At 39.9% G+C, this 20,215-nt stretch overlaps 1 protein-coding gene across 13 annotated transcripts in view; it reads right to left on the reverse strand.

Moving 5' to 3' along the window:
• Positions 1–20,215, reverse strand: part of GPR1 (G protein-coupled receptor 1) — a 50,613-nt gene that overhangs the window by 3,562 nt on the left and 26,836 nt on the right. For 2 of the 13 annotated variants that reach the window (XM_010861043.1, XM_010861042.1), the window contains 2 exons: positions 10,586–10,648; positions 401–467 (listed from right to left, as the gene is read on the reverse strand). The exons of 1 other annotated variant lie outside the window; for it this stretch is intronic. The gene's annotated coding sequence lies outside the window, so the exon portion shown is untranslated. Of the gene's footprint in view, positions 1–400; positions 468–10,585; positions 10,649–14,302; positions 14,325–17,888; positions 18,045–19,494; positions 19,660–20,215 lie in introns of those variants that run through there. 10 more of the 13 variants (XM_010861037.1, XM_010861040.1, XM_010861038.1 and 7 more) reach the window with 10 other exon arrangements.

A 20,215-nucleotide genomic window follows, 5' to 3' on the forward strand; every position in this document is an offset into this window, starting at 1 on the left:
AAGGCAGTGGCACCCCACTCCAGTACTCTTGCCTGGAAAATCCCATGGGCGAAGGAGCCTGGTAGGCTGCAGTCCATGGGGTCGCTAAGAATCAGGCACGACTGAGCGACTTCACTTTCACTTTTCACTTTCATGCATTGGAGAAGGAAATGGCAACCCACTCCAGTGTTCTTGCCTGGAGAATCCCAGGGACGGAGGTGCCTAGTGGGCTGCCGACTATGGGGTTGCACAGAGTCGGACACGACTAAAGTGACTTAGCAGCAGCAGCATGGTTGATTCAGGTTGAGGTTTGACAGAAAACAACAAAATTCTATAAAGCAATTATCCTTCAATAAAAAAATTTTAAAAAAGGAAGTAGAGATTTTGTAAATGAGAGAGAACTATGAAAAAAAATACTTACTTGAAATATTTGGCAAAAAGTATATTCTTCCAAGATGGACACAAGTAGAAACAAAACCTGAATAGACCTACAATTATTAAAGAAATATCATGAATTAAAACATTTTTTTGCAGACTTTCCTGGCAGTCCAGTGGTTAAGACTCCTTGTTACCAATGCAAAGGACTTCAAAGTCTCATCAGGGAACTAAGATCCCACATGCCACACGGTGTGGAAAAAAAAAAAAAGTATTCTTTTTCATGCTATGAACTAGAAATAGTATATTTCTTGGTAGGACTTGTGATTAACACTCTAGGTGTCCAAGTCTTGATGGACCTAAATTTTGCTATAATCATTCTCAAGGCTGTGAAAGTTTATTTGTTTTTTAAATATTCAGTAAATGCTAAATTAAAATGATTCACACTATAGGTGCAATTTCTATGTTCATAATGTTTGCAGGGCTGACTCAAGAGAATCTAAAATTCAAGTACTTATTAAATTCTTACCAGGTATTTTTATTTTATGGAAGATGCAAAAGAAAACAGATTAACATTTATGTGTGATGACTTTAACCTCTTTATTTGCATCCATGAACCTGTTTACAGAGAAGAGAAGGAGACACAGACATAGAGAACAGACTTATGGACACAGCAGGGGAAGAAGCAGCAAGGAGAAACTGAGAAAGCAGCAGAGACAATATATACACTACCATGTGTAAAACATATAAACAGCAAGCTGCTATATGACACAGGGAGCCAGCCTGGCACTGTATGATGACATAGAGAGATGGAATGGTGGGGGGAAGGAGGCTCCAGACAGAGGGGCTATGTATATAACTGTGATTGATTCACGCTGATGTACAATAAGGCCACTACAACAGTGTAAAGCAGTTATTCCTCTAATAATAAAAGACTTCTGAAAAAAAACTTTGGTACTCTGACTTCTGAAGATCTGGACGGAGTTCCACTTGCTTCCTTGGCTCACCACCTGGATGTCACAGGCAAGCACTGGAGATTTTGACCCATTTGGCACTCATGGATGTTCTGATTCTGTGTTTATGAATTCAAATATATTCATCAGAATTATATCAATATGGAAGACTTTTCAACTAAAAGATATATTTTGGAACAAACTTGACTATGACCACTTAATTTCTACATTAACTTCCTGTAGAGTGCATTTAAGGGAAAGGTTACCCACTCCAGTATTCTGGCCTAGAGAATTCCATGGATTGTATAGTCCATGGGGTCACAGAGAGTCAGACAAGACTGAGCGACTTTCACTTTCAAACTTTATTTTCTTCTGTGGTCTCATTTTTCTTTCCTGCTATCAAGTCTAGTTTCCTGGGCTAAGAAGACTTTAAATGTCAAATTTTCAACCAAAACAAAGCTTATTGGGTACAATTCTAGCTTCATCAATTAATTTTGCTACTTCTATCTGTAGTATTCAAAATCAAGTAGAAAAAATACTAGTAGTTATAGTCATCTCATGGAGCTATAATCACTGATAGAGTAAATATATAAGATTTGAGAGAGTTAGAATGAAGAGGTCAAAACACCTTGTATTGCTTACAGCCATCTCAAGCTCAATTTGACTAACACTGAATTCATCATCTTATCTAAATTCATTTGAGGAATCTGAGCATAATAAACAAAAGCAATTCGTTAGTATCTTCCCAAACCCAAACTCAGCCAACTTCTCTTTATTTTTCATTATTCAGCTCAAATGCCACCTTTTCTTGGGAACATGTTCTAACATTACCTCCCCTCAGATAATTATATTAATAATACTTAATAATAACTATTATCATATGCAGTAATCAATGCTGTTGGGAATTTCCTAGATGCTAGGCATGTATGATCTAATTTGATCCTTGAAAAAAATCATATAAAGTGTATAAGTACTACTATTTTCCTATTTACAAGGAAAAATACTGAAGCTTTGAAAAGCTTAGTGACTTTCCCAGTTTCATGGCAACCTATAACTGGAGAGTCAGAATCGAAACTCAGCTCCACTGAATGCAGATCCTGAGCTCTTAACCATGTGACATTCCCCCTCTTCTGTCACCCTGCTCTTACTGTACATAACACATTACACTTTCATTGATTTCTCTTTGATTTCTGCTCTACCAAACTGTGAATTCCTCAAGAATGACTTTCATCTTCGGACCCCACAGTGCTTAATACAGGGCTTAATTTGCTGTGCTTAGTTGCTCTGTCCTGTCTGACTCTGTGACCCCACAGACTGTATAGCTTGCCAGGCTCCTCTGTCCATGGGGATTCTCCAGGCAAGAATACTGGAGTGGGTTGTCACGGCCCCCAGGGGATCTTTCTGACCCAGGGATTGAACCTGGATATCCTGCATTGCAGGCAGATTCTTTACCAACTGAGCCACCAGGGAAGCAACGGTTTTGGTGCCTGTGACCTATTCTTTAGGCTATTAGCAATCCTGAAACCAAATGGCCTGGAATCACCTTATAAAACCCAAAGGAATGAGTAGATGGAATCTCATTCCCCAAATATAGAAAAGCCATTTGGAGGACCTGTAATTACACCCAACCACTATATTCACCAAGTCAGGAGCTGTCACTGCTGACCATGCTGGGCCAGAATGGTCATAGGGTCTGCTGAAGGATGCCAACTACCCCCCTTCCCAATTCTCTTGGGGCACGAGAATTACCTTGAGGATGAGTGATCTTTCCAAACAGAATCCCTTCTAACAGAGAGCCCTGTTCCAGAGAAATTGCTAATCTTCCAGAAAGCAGATGCGTAGGTTAGATGTAATGACCAGTTTAGGCTTGGAGAAAGATCTTCAAGAGGAGCTGCATACTGCCCAGCTGAAGCCCTCACAGGAAATATAAGCTAGGAATTCCCCTGTGACTTACAGCAGATGTTTTTGTGTGTTGGTGATGGTGAGAGGGAGGGGTGGGATGGAGAAAAGAGAGAAGTAAGGCAGAATTCAAAGACTACCCTACCAAGTCCTTGGCTAGACAGTTAACCCTCAAGGACATATTCTTAATTATTTGCCTTGCTTATATTGGGTTGGCCAAAAAATTTGTTCAGGTTTTCTGTAACATCTTACAAAAAACTCAAATGAAATTTTTGGCCAACCCAATACTTTGCTTTACAGTTTACACATGCCTCCAGATTGAATTAAGTTTCCAAATGGTACTTAGACCTATCCAAATATCTAGAGGCTAACTTTATTAGTTTCCTAGGGCTGCTGTAACAAAGTGCTCTATGTTGAGTAGCTTAAAATTACAAATTTTTTGTTTCAAAGTCTGGAGAAAACTGTTCTCTAGGTGTAGGCAGAGTCACTTCCTTCTGAGGGTTATCAGTGACAATCTGTTCCATGTTTCTTGCCTGGATTCTAGTGATCTGTTGGCAAACTTTGGAAGTCCTTGGCTTATATATACAATAAGATGTTTAGACCTCTTGATTCCATGCCAGTGTCAGGCCTTCCCCTATCCTCTTTCTCTTCTTCTTATTGGCTAAATGAGGATGCAGTGATGAGTCATCATATACCAGGTGGATGAGGAAAACATGATAGTTCACAAGATAGAAGCCTGGGTCCTGGATGATCTCATGGAGCAGTTTTTGCCATTGACTATGACGGGCTGGTGAGACTCTTGTTTTATAAGGAAATGAGGAGCAGATCTAGAGTTGTAATAGACCTATGTGACTTGGGCAGAGTTAAATGACCTCTGCCCTTTATTTAATAATTTAAATGTCACAAGGGCAGGTAACTTTAATGGGTACAATAGTCCAAGTTGGGGAGATAATGGGATTTGGGTGAACCAAAAAACAGTGGACTTGCTTTCAGTGGAAAGCAGCTACTCAATTCCAGCCAACTGTTTCCATGTGGGAAATGAGGGCTTAGTGTTGCCAGAGTTTTGGGTGAATGGATGAAAATTTATATATATATATATACGTACACACACACACATATATATTTTAAGGTATTTTTTAATTTATTTTTTTGGCCATGACTTGCAGCATGCTGGATCTTAGTTCCCCCCAGGGATTGAACCTGTGCTTCCTGCAGTGGAAGTGCAGAGTCTTAACCACCGGACCTCCAGGGAAGTCCCTGAATATCTGTATTTTTAATGTGAAAAGTTCCCAACTCCTAAACTACTATTTTAAAACTAAATAGTTGTGGGCCATATTCAGCCCAGCTATAAATTTGTGACCTCTGGGGGAGGCAAACTCTTTGAAGACTTTGAGATTTTCAACAGTGAAGGAGAGGAGGCTATATGTTAAATGGAAATAGAAACTCCGAGTTGGCCTCTGAGAATGATTTCCCCTTGGTGCCAGTGAGGCAACCATAAGATTTAATGCTACTCAGGGCCTCTCCACAGACCCTCATTTTAACCTTCTCCAAATTGATATAAGAATCAAGATAACTCTTCTTTTTTCTAGGATAAAAGATACTATGGACAAGTTCCTGACTTTACTGGGTTTCTGTTAGAGTTATTAAGGAGGACCCTGATAAGAAAGGCAAAACAATGGATCATTACCTAGAACCAGAGCCCTTCCTTGGAGCTGTAACAAAGCTCCTGGTTCTCAAAAGGGAATGATGAGTAAATTCCCTGATAATGACCCTCACCCCGCTTTCTGCCGTCTCTGGTTAGACCACTATTTCCCTGCCTCATCACTGTTCTAATTCTCACAGCTTTCTACCTGTAAGCTCTGCTCTGCCCCAAACTTGGATTCAACTATATTTCTTGTTCAAAGTGTAACTTGGCAGCTGTCCTGATCCAAGGTTCTATTTCTACTTCGTTCTCTGGTTTGAATAACTGGGTTATTGCCTTGTTCCTACTCCTTACTCCAGGTTCCAGCTTTGGATTGCTATCCCTTTGGTCCTCTAGAGAACACTGTTAGCACATTTCCATCATGCTGCTCCTTTCTTCTCTAGGAAGACCCATGCTTCTCTCCCAACCTTGGTTAGACTCTCCGCTTACCATCCCAGGGGTCAGTGCTCTGACAATTCCGATTGTCCATCCCTGACACAATCTACACCTGTGGATCTCAAACTGGGGACAACTTTGCCTCCCAGGGGATATTTGACAATATCTAGAGACACTGTTGATTGTCACAACAAAGGATGGAGGATGAGGGGGGAATGCTGCTGCTATGTAGTGGGTAGGGACCAGGGATACTGCTAAGCATCCTAGAATATACAGCCCCCGACAACAAAGACTCATGTTCCCCCAAAAGTCAAGGATGCCAAAGTTCAGAAACCCTCATCTACACACACTGGGCTCAGTCTGAACTCCTTTCTTCTATCTCCTGCTGTTGAATCTGCTCTTTATCTGTGTGCACTCTATCCTTGGAGTCCTGGCTTGGCTTGGTCCACTCTACCCCACTAAACCAACTGCACTTTGTAGAGACTGCAAATGTATTTGATTTGGTTGAAAAAGTGTTAAAAAAAATGTATGCTAGATGTCAATGCTAATATTAAACATTAATAGACTTCACAAAAATAATTGCAATTTCTAGCTTCTTTGGAAAATGTATATTATCTGGTAATAACGGACCTGTATTTCCTATAGCAGCATTTGCATTCCTTTTCAGACAAGGGATGTATTGTCTCATTTGTCGTGGTCACCACTTCTAAATCACTCATTTATGACACTTTCCAAGATGCTGTCAATACTTGAATATGCAATCTTAGCTAACACTGTGCCTTGTATATAGTAAGAAATAAAATTATTGAAAAAAGAAAAGCTATACACATGTGAGAATGCAAACGAACTGTATGATAATGCAATCTCGAGAAAATACCTGCAATCTCAAAGTAAAAATGTGGTCTACAGAGAAAGGATATTACCTTGGGCATTTCTGCCAATTTAAATTTAAGGGCCTATATTTAAGAACAAGTATTTTTAAACTTTTAAAAACTGATATTCAAGCAACTATACTCCAATAAAAATTCTATAAAAAAAAGCCCCTGAGATTCTGCTGTATCATCAAACATACTGTTATACTTATCTATTTATTCTTGATAAGAGAGAAAGAGCAAAAAGAGATACAGAAAGAAAATACGGGGGGATTTTTCTTCAGTTTCACCATGTGTATGCACACATACAGGGCTTCTCAGGTGAGACAGTGATAAAGAAACTGCCTGCCAATGCAGGACACACAAGGATGTGGGTTTGATCCCTGTGTTGGGAAGATCCCCTGGAGGAGGAAATGGCAACCCACTTCAGTATTCTTGCTTGGGAAATTCCACAGAGGAGCCTGGTGGGCTACAGTCTATGGGGTTGCAAAGAGTTGGACATGACTGAGCACATATACATGCTACATATACACACACACATATGTATATTTAGGCACATAAAACTTTTTTTGTTTTTGAGAAGAGGAGATATGAATGAAGACTCAGATGAAACTGGAGGGATGTCTGAACAACAGAAAAAAACCCTGGCTAGGCAATAACCAGAAATGAAGATGCAGAGCAGGCCAACTTAGAATCCAGATTTAAAGGAAACTTTCACATTCATTAAACAGGAAACATGAAACTGTCTTGGCTGGCCGTGGCTTTCCATTGAGACGTCATTTACTTTTCTCAATTTGGAAATGCACAAAACATCGCCAAGATGAGTCCTTTTGACTTGACTGAAAAAGAGGAAATAGCTACTGTATTTGTCTTAAACCATATGTGCTGCTGAAAAGCAAATAATTCTGTCTGAAATAAAGACAGAAAGATCTCCATGATCTTAAATCTTTTGAGTAGCTTCTTAAGTGAGTGTCAAGCGGTATTGTGGACATGAATATAAAAAAGGTCCACCTGAGTCCATTAGAAATGTATGAAAAATGCTTGATGTGGAGCAAAGTTCAGAGAAGCACCGCCTGAGGTTTGCGGTTTGGCTTCCAGAGAACGTGGAGGGGCATGTTTACCGCAGGGATTCAGCTGCTGTGGGGAGCCAAGTTGTCACATTCCTGGGTTACAGTTACACTGACACTCAAGTGACAAATATCTACTTCTGGAGCACAGAGCAGTTTATTGAATTAAGCAAATTGGTTTCTGATCTATGCAGACTTAATAGACAGTAAAGCTGAAACTCTTTCCTGAATAAATAGATTTCACTACAAGAGTCCTGGCAAAAAAAATAGTGATAAACATTCCATAAAATCCAGATGATTTGGGGAAAGAACATCTGGTGGAAATGTGTATCTTTAAACATTTAAGTGTGGTTTTAAATGAGACTTGACTGTAGAGGGAAACATTTAGTTTATCTACCTTGACAAAACACAAAGATTCCTTCTGGCAGAACATTTGGTGAATGCAAAGGAGTTTAATTTAGTTTCATATTGTTGAGTTAGATGGGTTGTCATGGACCACTGCAAAAATGTATACCTAACAGAATCTTAAGAAAGTTTAGGGTCTAATCTGCTTCAGCCAGAGAGAAGGTTTTGATGTTGCTGACCATTGTCTGCCTGTGTAGAATTTCCGTTGTTGTTGTTTAGTCACTAACTCGTGTCTGACCCTTTTGCAATCCCATAGACTGTGGCCCACCAGGCTCCTTGTGTCCATGGGATTTATCAGGCAAAAATACTGGAGAGCGTTGCCATTTCTTTCTCCAGGGAATCTTCCCCACCCAGGGATCAAACCCATTGGCAGGTGGGTTCTTTACCACTGAGACACTGGTGAAGCCCCAGAATTCCCCCATTTACCCTGATAAAGAACTCAAGAATGCATCTCCTATGAAATGTATCTCCCATGAAAACCATAGGGAACCTCGAGGGTATCTATACCCTTCTTCTGATTTAATGACAAAAATAAGCAGGAAGAATCAATGGACATGAGAGAGAAACTCTTTGGTGAAAACCAAAAATCCATCAATCAGCAAACATATGTGATCAGCAAACTATCTCTCTCAAAAGCTGTCTACTTAGGGAAGAGACTTTGTTCAAAAGCATGTGTGTGTGAGAGAGAGAGAGAAAGAGAGTGGGGGAGGGTTACTTGAGGTCATTGCTCAATATTTTTCACTCACTATCAAACATAAACAGTATACCACACCCCAGTTTGTACTCAAGATGTTTGGCACCAGCAGAATATTTTGTTGCCCTTTGGAAAAATGACCTCTGCTTGGAAGGTGTTGGGACACAGCAGTATTTTATAAAGATTCCCTGTTTATTCACCCAAGAGAAGCAAGGGAGTTTTAAATGGAAATTGAAGGTTGAATTTGATATTGATGGTTAAATGGTTATTGTTGGATTGCTCCTTTCCACCCCAAGCCCTGGCAGAGCCTATCCTTGAATAAGAGGCATCTAGGCAATGGCACCCCACTCCAGTACTCTTGCCTGGAAAATCCCATGGACAGAGGAGCCTGGTAGGCTGCAGTCCATGGGGTCACTAAGAGTCAGACACGACTGAAGCGACTTAGCAGCAGCAGCAGCAGCCTATCTATCTGTAGCTCCCATTTATTCCTTAGTGCCACACATTAAGACAAATGTTAATATTCCTTATTAGGAAAATGGGCATATTAGGATTAAGTGGAAGTGTTTTGGTTTGACTGGAAAAGACAAAACCAATCAAGGGAATGTTTTGGTAATGAAGACCTTTGAAAGTCATGCCTAAGTAGTTAAGATTTTATTCCACTGTTGAGTTGGGAGCAAATAAAACTATTTGTACTAGTGAGTGTCATCACTGAATTTTTGTAAAGATCATCTGGAGGCAGTTTGGGACATATTGACACACTTAAGGTCAAAGATGGAAGAGCCCCTAGGCAGTGAGAGTTAGAATGGAGATGAGGGAGACATATCCGAAAGACATTCATTTAGGAAATTAATAGAATATTTTAGGAAGCTTAGCTAAGCTAGGGTAACACTCACAATAACTTTTTACTGACTTGGCTTTGAAACTCTACCCTGGATTTAAACACTAGCTAATTTCAAGGATTTCCCTGGTGATCCAGTGATTAAGACTGTGCTTTCACTGCAGGGGGCATAGTTTGATCCCTGATAGAGGAATTAAAAGGCTTCCTAGGTGGCGCTAGTGGTAAAGAACCTGCCTGCCAATGTAGGAGATGGAATGGATGTGAGTTCGATCCTTGGGTCAGGAAGATCCCCGGGAGAAGTGCATGGCAACCCACTCTAGTATTCTTGCCTGGAGAATCCCATGGACAGAGAAGCCTGTGATCCCATGGAGTCACAAACAGCCAGATATAACTAAAGTGACGTAGCATATAGGGGTACTAAAAACCCACAAGTCATAAAGAAATGGGGGTAAGAACCCTCTTACACTGTTGGGAATGCAAATTAACACAGCCACTATGGAGAACAGTATGGAGATTCCTTAAGAAACTAGGAATAAAACTACCATATGACCCAGTAATCCCACTACGGGGCGTATACTCTGAGGAGACCATAACTGAAAAGGACACATGTACACCAATATGTGCTGCAGCACTATTTACAATACTGGGACATGGAAGCAATCTAGATGTCCATCGACAGATGAATAGATAAGGAAGTTTTGGTGCATGTACACAATGGAATATTACTCAGCTATAAAAAGGAACACACTTGAGTCAGTTTAATGAGGTGAATGAATCTAGGGCCTATTATACAGAGTGAAGTAAGTCAGAATGAGAAAGACAAATATTGTATATTAATGCATATAAATGGAATTTAAAAAGATGGTACCAATGATCGTTCAGGGCAACAAAGGAGACATGTAAAGAATAGACTTTTGGGCTCAGTGGGAGAAGGAAAGGGTAGGATGATTTTTAGAGACTAGCACTGAAACATATGTATTACCATATGTAAAATAGCCAGCCACTGGGAGTTTGCAGTATGATGCAGGGAACCCAAAGCCAGGGCTCTCTGACAGCCCGGAGGGATGGGATGAAGAAGAGGTGCAAATGGGGTTCAAGAAGGAGGAGACATAAGTATACCTCTTACTGATTCATGTTGATATATGGCAAAAACTAGCATGATATTATAAAGTAGTTATCCCCTAATTAAAAATTAAAAAAAAATAATAATTTAAGAAGAAATGGAGTTAGGGAAGAGAAAATTTTTTCTTTAGTTAAAAAAAAAATTGACCCAGTGGACATGAAGTGATACCTATTTTCACTCTGTTGGGATCAAGGTCTTTTCATAAAAGGCAGTTGCTGATTGATTTGCACGTCTAACCCTCATGCTTCATTAGGACAGTTCAAGAGAACATAGCACATATTTGAAAGGTCAGTGCCTACTTACACAACAGTTGATTTGACGTTCCACCCAGAGGTTTATGTCCTGATTTGCACAATCTGTTAAGCTCTGTGGATTTGGGGGAGGAAAACAGAGTGAATGAATAACCTTAGGTTAGGGAGAAATTTTCAGGCTTGATTCTTTTTGCAAGACTTTAAGATAATTAACACATGGGTGTAATTTAAATATCAGACCATAAAGGGGTCTATTGTCTCTGGAATCAGAATACCTGACTTCAAATCCCAGTCCTATCTCTTCTGGCTGTGGAGTTTTGGACAAATCACCTACTACCTTGAAATATCAGTTTCCTCATTTGCAAAATGACAGCAGTAATAGTTCTAAGTCATAGTGTTGCTATGATGATTACATAAGGAAATCCTCAAAAAAAGGTTAGCTCACTACCTGGCACACAGAGCGTTCTCAGTAATTATAGCTATCGATCACTACCATTTTTTAAATGTTTCCTTGTGATAAAGAATGCAGAGTGCTGAAGAATTGATGCTTTTGAACTGTGGTGTTGGAGAAGACTATTGAGAGTCCCTTGGACTGCAAGGAGATACAACCAGTCCATCCTAAAGGAGATCAGTCCTGAATATTCACTGGAAGGACTGATGCTGAAGCTGAAGCTCCAATACTTTGGCCACCTGATGCAAAGAACTGGAGGAGACCCTGATGCTGGGAAAGACTGAAGGCTGGAGAAGGAGATGACAGAGGATGAGATGGTTGGATGGCATCACTGACGTGATGGACATGAGTTTGAGCAAGCTCTGGGAGTTGGTGATGGACAGGGAAGCTTGGCGTGCTGCAGTCCATGATGTCACAAAGAGTCAGACACAACTTAGCCACTGAACTGAACTGTGATGAAACTCTTAGGATTTATTTACATTTTTAATACTTATTTATTTAGCTGTGCCAGTCTTAATTGCGGCACTCGAGATCTTCCATCCTTGTTGCAGCCTGAGGAGCTTTAATTGAAGGATGTGGGATATAGTTCTCTGGCCAGGGACTGAACTCAGGCCCCCTGCTTTGGGAGTCTTACCCATTAGACTACCAGAAAGTTCCAATTACTACCAGTTTAAGACCAAAAGCAGTACACAATAGAGGGTTAGAAGGAAAGTAGAAAGATAATGGGATTTCTTTATGTCACTTCAGGAGAAGAGTGAGAAGACTTAAGGAGAGATTTTAAAACTTGCTTTGTTATGTGTGCTTTATATTATGAAAAATACTGAATCTGGACTGAGATCACACATTGTCAGATGCCTGTCCTCCAAAGGAAGTTGGGGAACCCTTATGTCTAGCCCCAAATGCCAGTACTATCCCTTTATCTGACCAAGAGTGGTGAGAAAACAGAATACTATAAAGCATTATATTTCTCTTATTCTTTAAAAAAGCTATTTTTCACCTTTTATTAAAGATCTAGGTCTTTATCTCACTTTTCTCGTTTTTTTTTTCTTTTCTTTTCTTCTTTTGCTGTGCCACATAGCACATTGGATCTTAGTTCCTCAGCAAGGGATTGAACCCTGCAGTATAAGAGCAGAGTCTTAACCACTGGACCACCAGGGAAGTCCCACTTTTCTCCAAATTTTGTCTGGAATCTGGGACAGAATCACCACAATTAACAATGTAATGTTTCAAAGCCTTGGTCAGAGCAAATTTTTAAAATGTTCTTCAAAAAGGATTTCTGTATATGCAAATAATTTTTTAGCAGGAAGAAGTGGGCACTTAATTTGGAAACTTTGATGCTAGAGGACTTCTGTAACTTTATTTTTGTAAGGCATATGACTAGCTAGCTATTGGACATCTGAATTGTTCGATTTATGTCATGGATATATCCATCCATATAAGCGATCAAAACTAGAGCTTTAACCCTTTTTAGTGTCTTCTGGGCAATATTATGTTTACTGAAGAACTGATTTTGGAAGCAAAAATCGCAACAAGGTACCTACCAGATTATAAAACTTCTCATAGATACCATGCATGGTTTAGTAAAAAAAAAAAAAAAGTCAAACACGACTATGTTGGTGTGCATCAAAAATCTTTAACCATAACCTGACATCTCTGTAGACAAACATATGCTTCAGAAAAGTCAGGGACACACAGTAGAAGTTTGTGCTGCTGCTATAACACACTTCTGTTTTCTGAAGCCTTGGCACTGAAGATGTTTTGATCTTAATCACATATTGCTGTGACACTGAGAAATCTAGGAGAAACATCCAGTTTGGGATGGAAACTGAATTAGCCAGCTACTACATGCTTATTTCAATTTTTATCAAGATATTTCCTTCCTTTAAAAAAGAAAGGTGGTGGTGCAATGACTGAGGCTCCAAGCTCCCAATGCAGAGGGCCCAAGTTCAATTCCTGGTTGCAGAACTAGATCCCACATACCCAACTGAGAGTTCACATGCCACAATTAAGATCCCACATACCACAACTGAGATCTGGAGCAGCCAAATAAGTAAGTAAATATTTGTTAAAACAAATAAATAGCTAAGAAAATTAAAAAGAAGAGAGAAGGCTAGTCTCCAAAAGGAGAAAAAACAGTACACAAGTAATTCACAAAATATATTGAAGTTTCAGCCACTTCACAAAACAATACTATTCATCATACAGAGAGATGGTTAGTGAACTTGGTAAAGCAGGGGGAAGGGAAACTTGTGTTGGTAGCAAAAGTAATGTTTTTTCAAGATAGCAGCAAAAAAGTAGGAGGAAGGAGGGACAACAGTTCTATAATTTCCTCCCATTCATACAAGATTATGCCTGAAAATATTTCTGCCGTTTTTTTCACTTAGAGGAGATAGAAATGAGTATAGGATCAAACGTAGTAATGGAAGGTAAAATAAAGCACCAGTTGAAAGATTTGCCATTGATAAAAACCAAACAGTTGGATACCAAAGTCATCATTGCAATGGTTTAGAAACATTCTTCATGAACACTTTAAATTATTTGATGATAGTCCAAGTAAGCTAGTAGGCTCAGCATTCCACTTTATCACTGTCAGTCTATATGAGGTATAGTTGGTTGAAGTCTGCAAAAACAGATTTTGAGAAGACCATTGGAAAAAGAAGCAATAAAAGGAAGGACTCGAGACTAAATTACATTTGTTGGAATGGTTGAAGGAATTGGTAAGAAAGGAAGGCTGTTTACAATAGTCAAGCCATGGAACCAACGTAAGCATCTATCAACAGTTGAATGGATAAAGAAGACGTGGTATATATGTACAATCGATATTATTTAGTCATTTAAAAGAACAAAATAATGCTGTTTATAGCGAAATGGATGGAACTGGAGTCTATCAGACTAAGTGAAGTCAGACAGAGAAAGACTAATACCACATGATATTGCTTACATGTTGAATTTTTCAAAAATGATACAAATTAACTTATTTACAAAACACAGACTCACAGATTTAGAGAATGAATTTATGGTTACCAGCTGGGACAGGTCGGGAGGAGACATAGATTGGGAGCTTGAGACTGACAAGTGCACACTGCTATATTTAAAATAGATAACCAACAAGGACCTACTGTATAGCACAGGAAATGCTACTCAATATTCTCTAATAATGTAAATGGGAAAAGAATTTTTTAAAAAATAGACTTGTGTATATATATATAACTGAATCACTTTGCTGTACACCTGAAACTAACACAACACTGTTAATCAACTATACTCCAATATAAAAAAATTAAAAATAAAGGCGGTCTGAGAGCTGTTTTCACATACCTGAAGATGAGGAAAAAATAAAACATTTATTCTGTGTGGTTCCAGTGCTGAAGCTAGGGCAAAAAATTACTTGGCACAATAGGTAGGAAAAGTTTGGCTTAGTAGAACCCAAAACTTACAGCTGTTCAAAATCTATCAGCCAGCAAACAAACAAAGAGATCCATGGCACAGGGTGGGCACAAAGCGGGCTGAATGGCTGCTGAAGGGGACATTTTAGAAGGTATTGACATCTGTATTTAGAGGGTCTTTAACATCATCCATCAAGGACAAGAATCTATGATAATAGATATTACTTTTGAGCTTTTATTCTGTACTTACTGATTGGGAAACTGGAGGTGAGGAAACTTAAGGAAATTGCAAAACCATTCAGTTGGCAAGTTAGAATGGTGAGGAAACTTAAGGAAATTGCAAAACCATTCAGTTGGCAAGTTAGAATGGTTAGATTCTTACTAAAATGTGTAAGTGCCCAAGTTCTTACCCTCTAGGCACTCAAGGTATAAGAATCCTTTCTCCAGAGTGTTTAAAGCAATAGTTTCTAAGAACAGCACTGAAATTAGAGTATAACTCTACTTTTCTAGAGCCATAATTGGCTGAATAAAAAGCAAAATAAATAAACCCCTCTTCCTTGCAAGTGAGGAGGATTAGACAGGAGGAAGCTCAGAATGATGTAAGAAAAGAAAGGTGCTTTGGGGACTTCCCTAGCCATCCAGTGGTTAAGACTCTGATCTTCTGTTGCAGGGGGCACAGGTTCAATCCCTGGTTATCCCTGATCAAGGACCTAAAATCCTGCTTGCTGTGAAGCAAAAAAAAAAGTAGCTACACTGTTTTTTAATTAGACCCTTTCCCACCATTCCTCACCCCACAACTCTACCTCCAGGCCAGGTGGACCCAGCTTATGAGAAGTTTTGGTCCTTGAGATTCTGTTGTGGCTACACGTCAGAGCTGTGCCAGAGATCTGTATTTATCCAGAATCTGTTCTATTCCTGGGCATGGTTCTAACTCTGCTGTTAAAGTTACTGCAAATGTAGAAACATGAAGAACAAAATTAGCAGACCAGGAACCTAAACCAATGCTCATCCAGCCATGGCAGCTGTGTTCTGAGGACATCCAGGCAAATGCCTATCCTTTACTGCTCCACAGCTGGTGAAGTCTCAAGTCCCCTTGTGGCCTGGACCATGTAGGTACTGCATTTGCCCAAAAGCCCCTACTTTCCCCCAGGACTCCACTGTGATTTCTTCTTGTCCTACAAAGGGCAAGAGTATTTTCAAATGGTATATATCCAGGACCTGGACTATCACTTCAAGCACAGGACATGGGTGAGAGAGAGAAGAAAATCAGAAAGAGGAAGAAAAATTTAACCCAGTTTCTAGTTCTGATCAAAGCCCTCCAACCAAACCCCATTGTGAGACTCTCAGGACTCCACTTTGTCCTCACCTTGTAGAGCCGTTGAGGGAAACGGGATTCTTGTCCCCTAGAAATTAGCATGACCCACCATCGCATCTCAAGTTTTTCCTCTTGTCTTCAATATGTGTCTTATTAAAACAAATGAGAGCTATTTTATCTCAATACACTACTATGTGGATCGTGCGTGATCCATCTCTGAACATCTGGATATGTTACTTTATTTACTCCAGGATTCCTTTAGTGTTATCCCAGTCCCAGAATATTTTCATATTGGCTTTCCCCATTGGTCCACCCATAAATTCAGATTACATGACGTAGGGCCAAGACTTGGGTGAGGCAAGTGAAGTTGGGTCATGCGAGTACAGGGTCAGATCCTGACTCCACTTAAAATTTTGATATTTTGTTCAGCATGGACTTCTTGTATTCATTTTGTTTACTGAGATTTTTGGTGTCATGATGTTTGACCCCATTGATGTTCATTGGTATTAGGTAGCCTGGTGTGTTGAAAGAACACTGGAACTCAGGAAAGATGGTTCTAAGTTTTTGTCCTACGTGTCACTCTAAGACTTTGTATGAGTTACCTTCCTACTTAGGATTCCAGGTGCCAAATCTGAAAGATACAGGTGACATTGAGTTTAAACTTTCACTGCTGCTGCCAAGTCGCTTCAGTCGTGTCCGACTCTGTGTGACCCCATGGACTGCAGCCTACCAGGCTTCTCTGTCCATGGGATTCTCCAGGCAAGAACACTGGAGTGGGTTGCCATTTCCTTCTCCAATGCATGAAAGTGGAAAGTGAAAGTGAAGTCACTCAGTCGTGTCTGACTCTTAGCGACCCCATGGACTGCAGCCCACCAGGCTCCTTCATCCATGGGATTTTCCGGGCAACAGTACTGGAGTGGGGTGCCATTGCCTTCTCCCTAAACTTTCACGAGAAGATCAAATATGGCAGTACAAAGTGTTCTAGCCCTTTTATTCTCTGTGCCTCCAAGTAGCATCAAATCCAGTGCTTTGCCTAGAGTAAGTATTAAAAAAATGTCTACTAGTAAGTGGTTTTTTGAATACTGGAACACAAATATGGACCAAAGCCCAAAACAAAATGCCTACACAAATTAAAAACACTTTGCAAATGAAAACAAAACCTCCCCAGACAAGAATGCTGTCCCTCCCTCATTCTCTTAGGAGAAAAAAAATGGATTTGAATTCATTTAAGTGTGGCACAATCTTGTTGCCTTTCTTCCCCCTCCCAGGAAATATTCTATTCAAATATCTAGGGTTCTGAGTGAACCAGACTTGTGTAATCCTTCATCCCTCAGAGATTTCTTTCCATCTAAAGACACCAGTACCACCCTTGGTGAGTCAGGGTTCATAAAATGTAACATCTGCGAGAAAAGTTTATAAACACACAGCCGTGCCTGAAATTGTCATAGAACTACAGAAGACATGAGACTTCCCCTTCCTAACTAGATCTTCATACAGTATTAAAGTTTGCATAGTTAGAAAGTAGGGAGAGACAGTATTTGTTCATATAGCCCATATTCCTTTTTATTTCCTCCTCTTTTTTCCTTGACAAATGACAGAAGGAAGGAAGGGAGGGAGGAAGGCAAGAGGGGAAAGACAAGGGAGGTAGGAAGATACTGATAAAACATATGATTTTATTTTAAGAGCTATTTTCCTTATTCTTAGCTCATTTTAAATTATGGCCATTTTTTACATTTACTTACTCTCAGACTAGTGGTAGAAAATTGAGTCAAGAACCACTTTAAAAAAATACATATATATGTATTTTATTTATTTGGCTGCACTGAGTCTTAGTTGCAGCATGTGGGATCTTTAATCTGACATTTGAACTCTTTGTTGCAGCATGTGGGATCTAGTTGCCTGCTGCTGCTGCTAAGTCACTTCAGTCTGTGTGACCCCATAGGCGGCAGCCCACGAGGCTCTCCCATCCCTGGGATTTTCCAGGCAAGAACACTGAAGTGGGTTGCCATTTCCGGACCAGGGGTCAAACCTGGGCTCGCTGCATTGGAAGCATGGAGTCTTAGCCACTGGACCACCAGGGAAGTCCCAAGAACCACTTTTGAGACCTCAACTATATTATTTTGCAAACTGGTTCTGAACATGGTAAAAATATTCAGTAAATAATTTTAATATATTTGTTTCTTTTATATTTAGTATTACTCACCTTGCCTCAGAAACACCTTGCCTCTGGTACTTCAGGAAAATAAAGTGACCTTCTCAAGGTCATTAGTAGAGTGGTTCATGAGAAAGACAGGCATATATCTGGTATATGTAGGCATATATGATCTCAGTACAGATCTTCCTTGATCGGCTTTATATTCTGATGGTGAAAAAGTGAAAGTGTTAGTCATTCAGTCATGTCCAACTCTATGCGACCTCATGGGCTGTAGCCCACCAGGCTCTTCTGTCCATGGAATTCTCCAGGCAAGAATACTGGAGTGGGTAGCCATTCCTTTCTCCAGGGGATCTTTCCCATCCAGGGATTGAACCTGGGTCTCTGACATTGCAGGCAGATTCTTTACTGTCTGAGCCACCAGGGAAACCCATCATAACTTGAAAATACTATAAGTCAAAAATACATTTAATACACGTAACCTTAGGAACGTTACAGCTTAGCCAGCTGACCTTAAAAACATGGTCAGAACACTTAGCCCACAGCTGGGCAAAATCATCTGACACAAAGCCCATTTTATAAGAAAGTGTTGAAGAGCTCATGTAACGAACTAAATACTATGCTGAAAGCGAAAGCCAGACGGCTGTCTGGGCACAGAGTGGTTGTATCACTTGTTTACCCTGGAGATCACTTGGCTGCCTGGGAGCGGAGGCTGCTGCCGTTGCCCAACATCACAACAGAGTATAGAGGTATATCATACGCTATACACTGCTAGCTGGGAAAAGATCAAAACTCAAAGTACAGGGACTTCCCTGGTGGTCCAGTGGCTAAGACATAGTCCAGCACAGGGCACCTGGTTGGGAAACTGGATCCCAAATGCTGCAACTAAGAGCTTCTATGCTCCAACTAAAGGACACCGCATGCCACAGCAAAGATTGAAGATCCGCATGCTGCAACTGAGACCTGGCAGAGCCAAATACAAAAATAAAAATAAACATTTTTTAAAGTCTTTAAAAAAATTGGGAGTAGAATTTCTACTGAATGTGTATCATTTTCACACAATTGTAAAGTGAAAAAATTGTAAGTTGAATCATTGTAAGTTGGGGACAGTCTGTACTTGGGATAATTCAAAAGCCAAGTACTTCTCCAAGTACTCAAGCACAAGGGAGCAGTCAGAAAATATCTGGGCACCTATACAAATAACACAACATATGTATTAAATGAACAAAATGTAGGCAGCATGTTTCCTGACAAGGAACTTGGATGAAACTCAGTAGCAAACCACTTGATATCCTTGATGCAATAAAATCTCTTTTTAAAAATTCTAGTTTTAGAACAAGTTCCTCTCTCTCTTCTGCAAATCACAGCTTTTCTCTAACAAGATAAAGTCACATAAACTACTTCAAGTCTAAAGTATGATTCCCTGAAACTATGTTTAATAACTCATGTGACTATTAAAAAAAAAAAAAACCTTGCCATTTCTAAGCTCCACTTCAATGACACTTAAGAACAGTCATATTAATAGTAAGCATAGATACCTTGAGTCTAAAACAGTTTAGTTTTGCTTTCATTCAACACAAAGTTTTGAAGGTTCTAGAGAGATATTCAGAATGGTTATTCTACTGCTTCTAAAAAAGTCTAATTCCACCATACTGACCTGGAAAATGGGTCTGAAAGGCAGTGTCCAGAATATCCTTTAAAATTTACCTATCTTCTTTCACTTCAGAACTTGCTTGTTAAGCAATACCTGCACTGAACTTTATGCCAGTTACAGCACAAAGCAAATCATCTTCTCAGACAGGTTTTCCCGGCTGTGATGTGCTTAGACAGCAGTCACAGGACCTGAATTATTTCCCTAAATTAGATTGGGTAAGCCTACATTAAAGAGATACATACCTATGAACTAATGGTTTATTCCATGCCTTTTCACCATCCACGAGCAGGGGACAGATGCACCCAGAAGGTTTCCCCTCAACCCCCTTCACCTGCATTTCCATGGGATGGGCACCATTCACCAAATGTACTGAGATCAGTGCCCTTGGGTGACCTCTTCTGACCTCTGGACATGCTAAATTTCTGCCTAACACATGCTTTCTCCTTGACCATGAGCTTAATGAAAGTCAAGAAAGGGATGTAGCAGTTTAGAAAAACAGAAGGGGGAGTGAATTTGCCCTTGGCTGTTTGGATAGAATTGAGGGAGTGTTTGTCCAACTCTGCTTGAGTTGTCAGAATGCACCTGGAGGTACTGTGTTCTTTCCTGGAAATTAAATTTATGAAGAAGGATACACTGGAACATGTCCAGAAGAGACGGAACAGGATGAAGGGAAAGCTTAAAATGACATCATGGGAGGAGTTTTGGATGACCTGGTTCTAGCTAT

This window comes from Bison bison, unplaced genomic scaffold (assembly GCF_000754665.1).
Source record: "Bison bison bison isolate TAMUID 2011002044 unplaced genomic scaffold, Bison_UMD1.0 scf7180017864471, whole genome shotgun sequence".
NCBI lineage: Eukaryota > Metazoa > Chordata > Mammalia > Artiodactyla > Bovidae > Bison > Bison bison.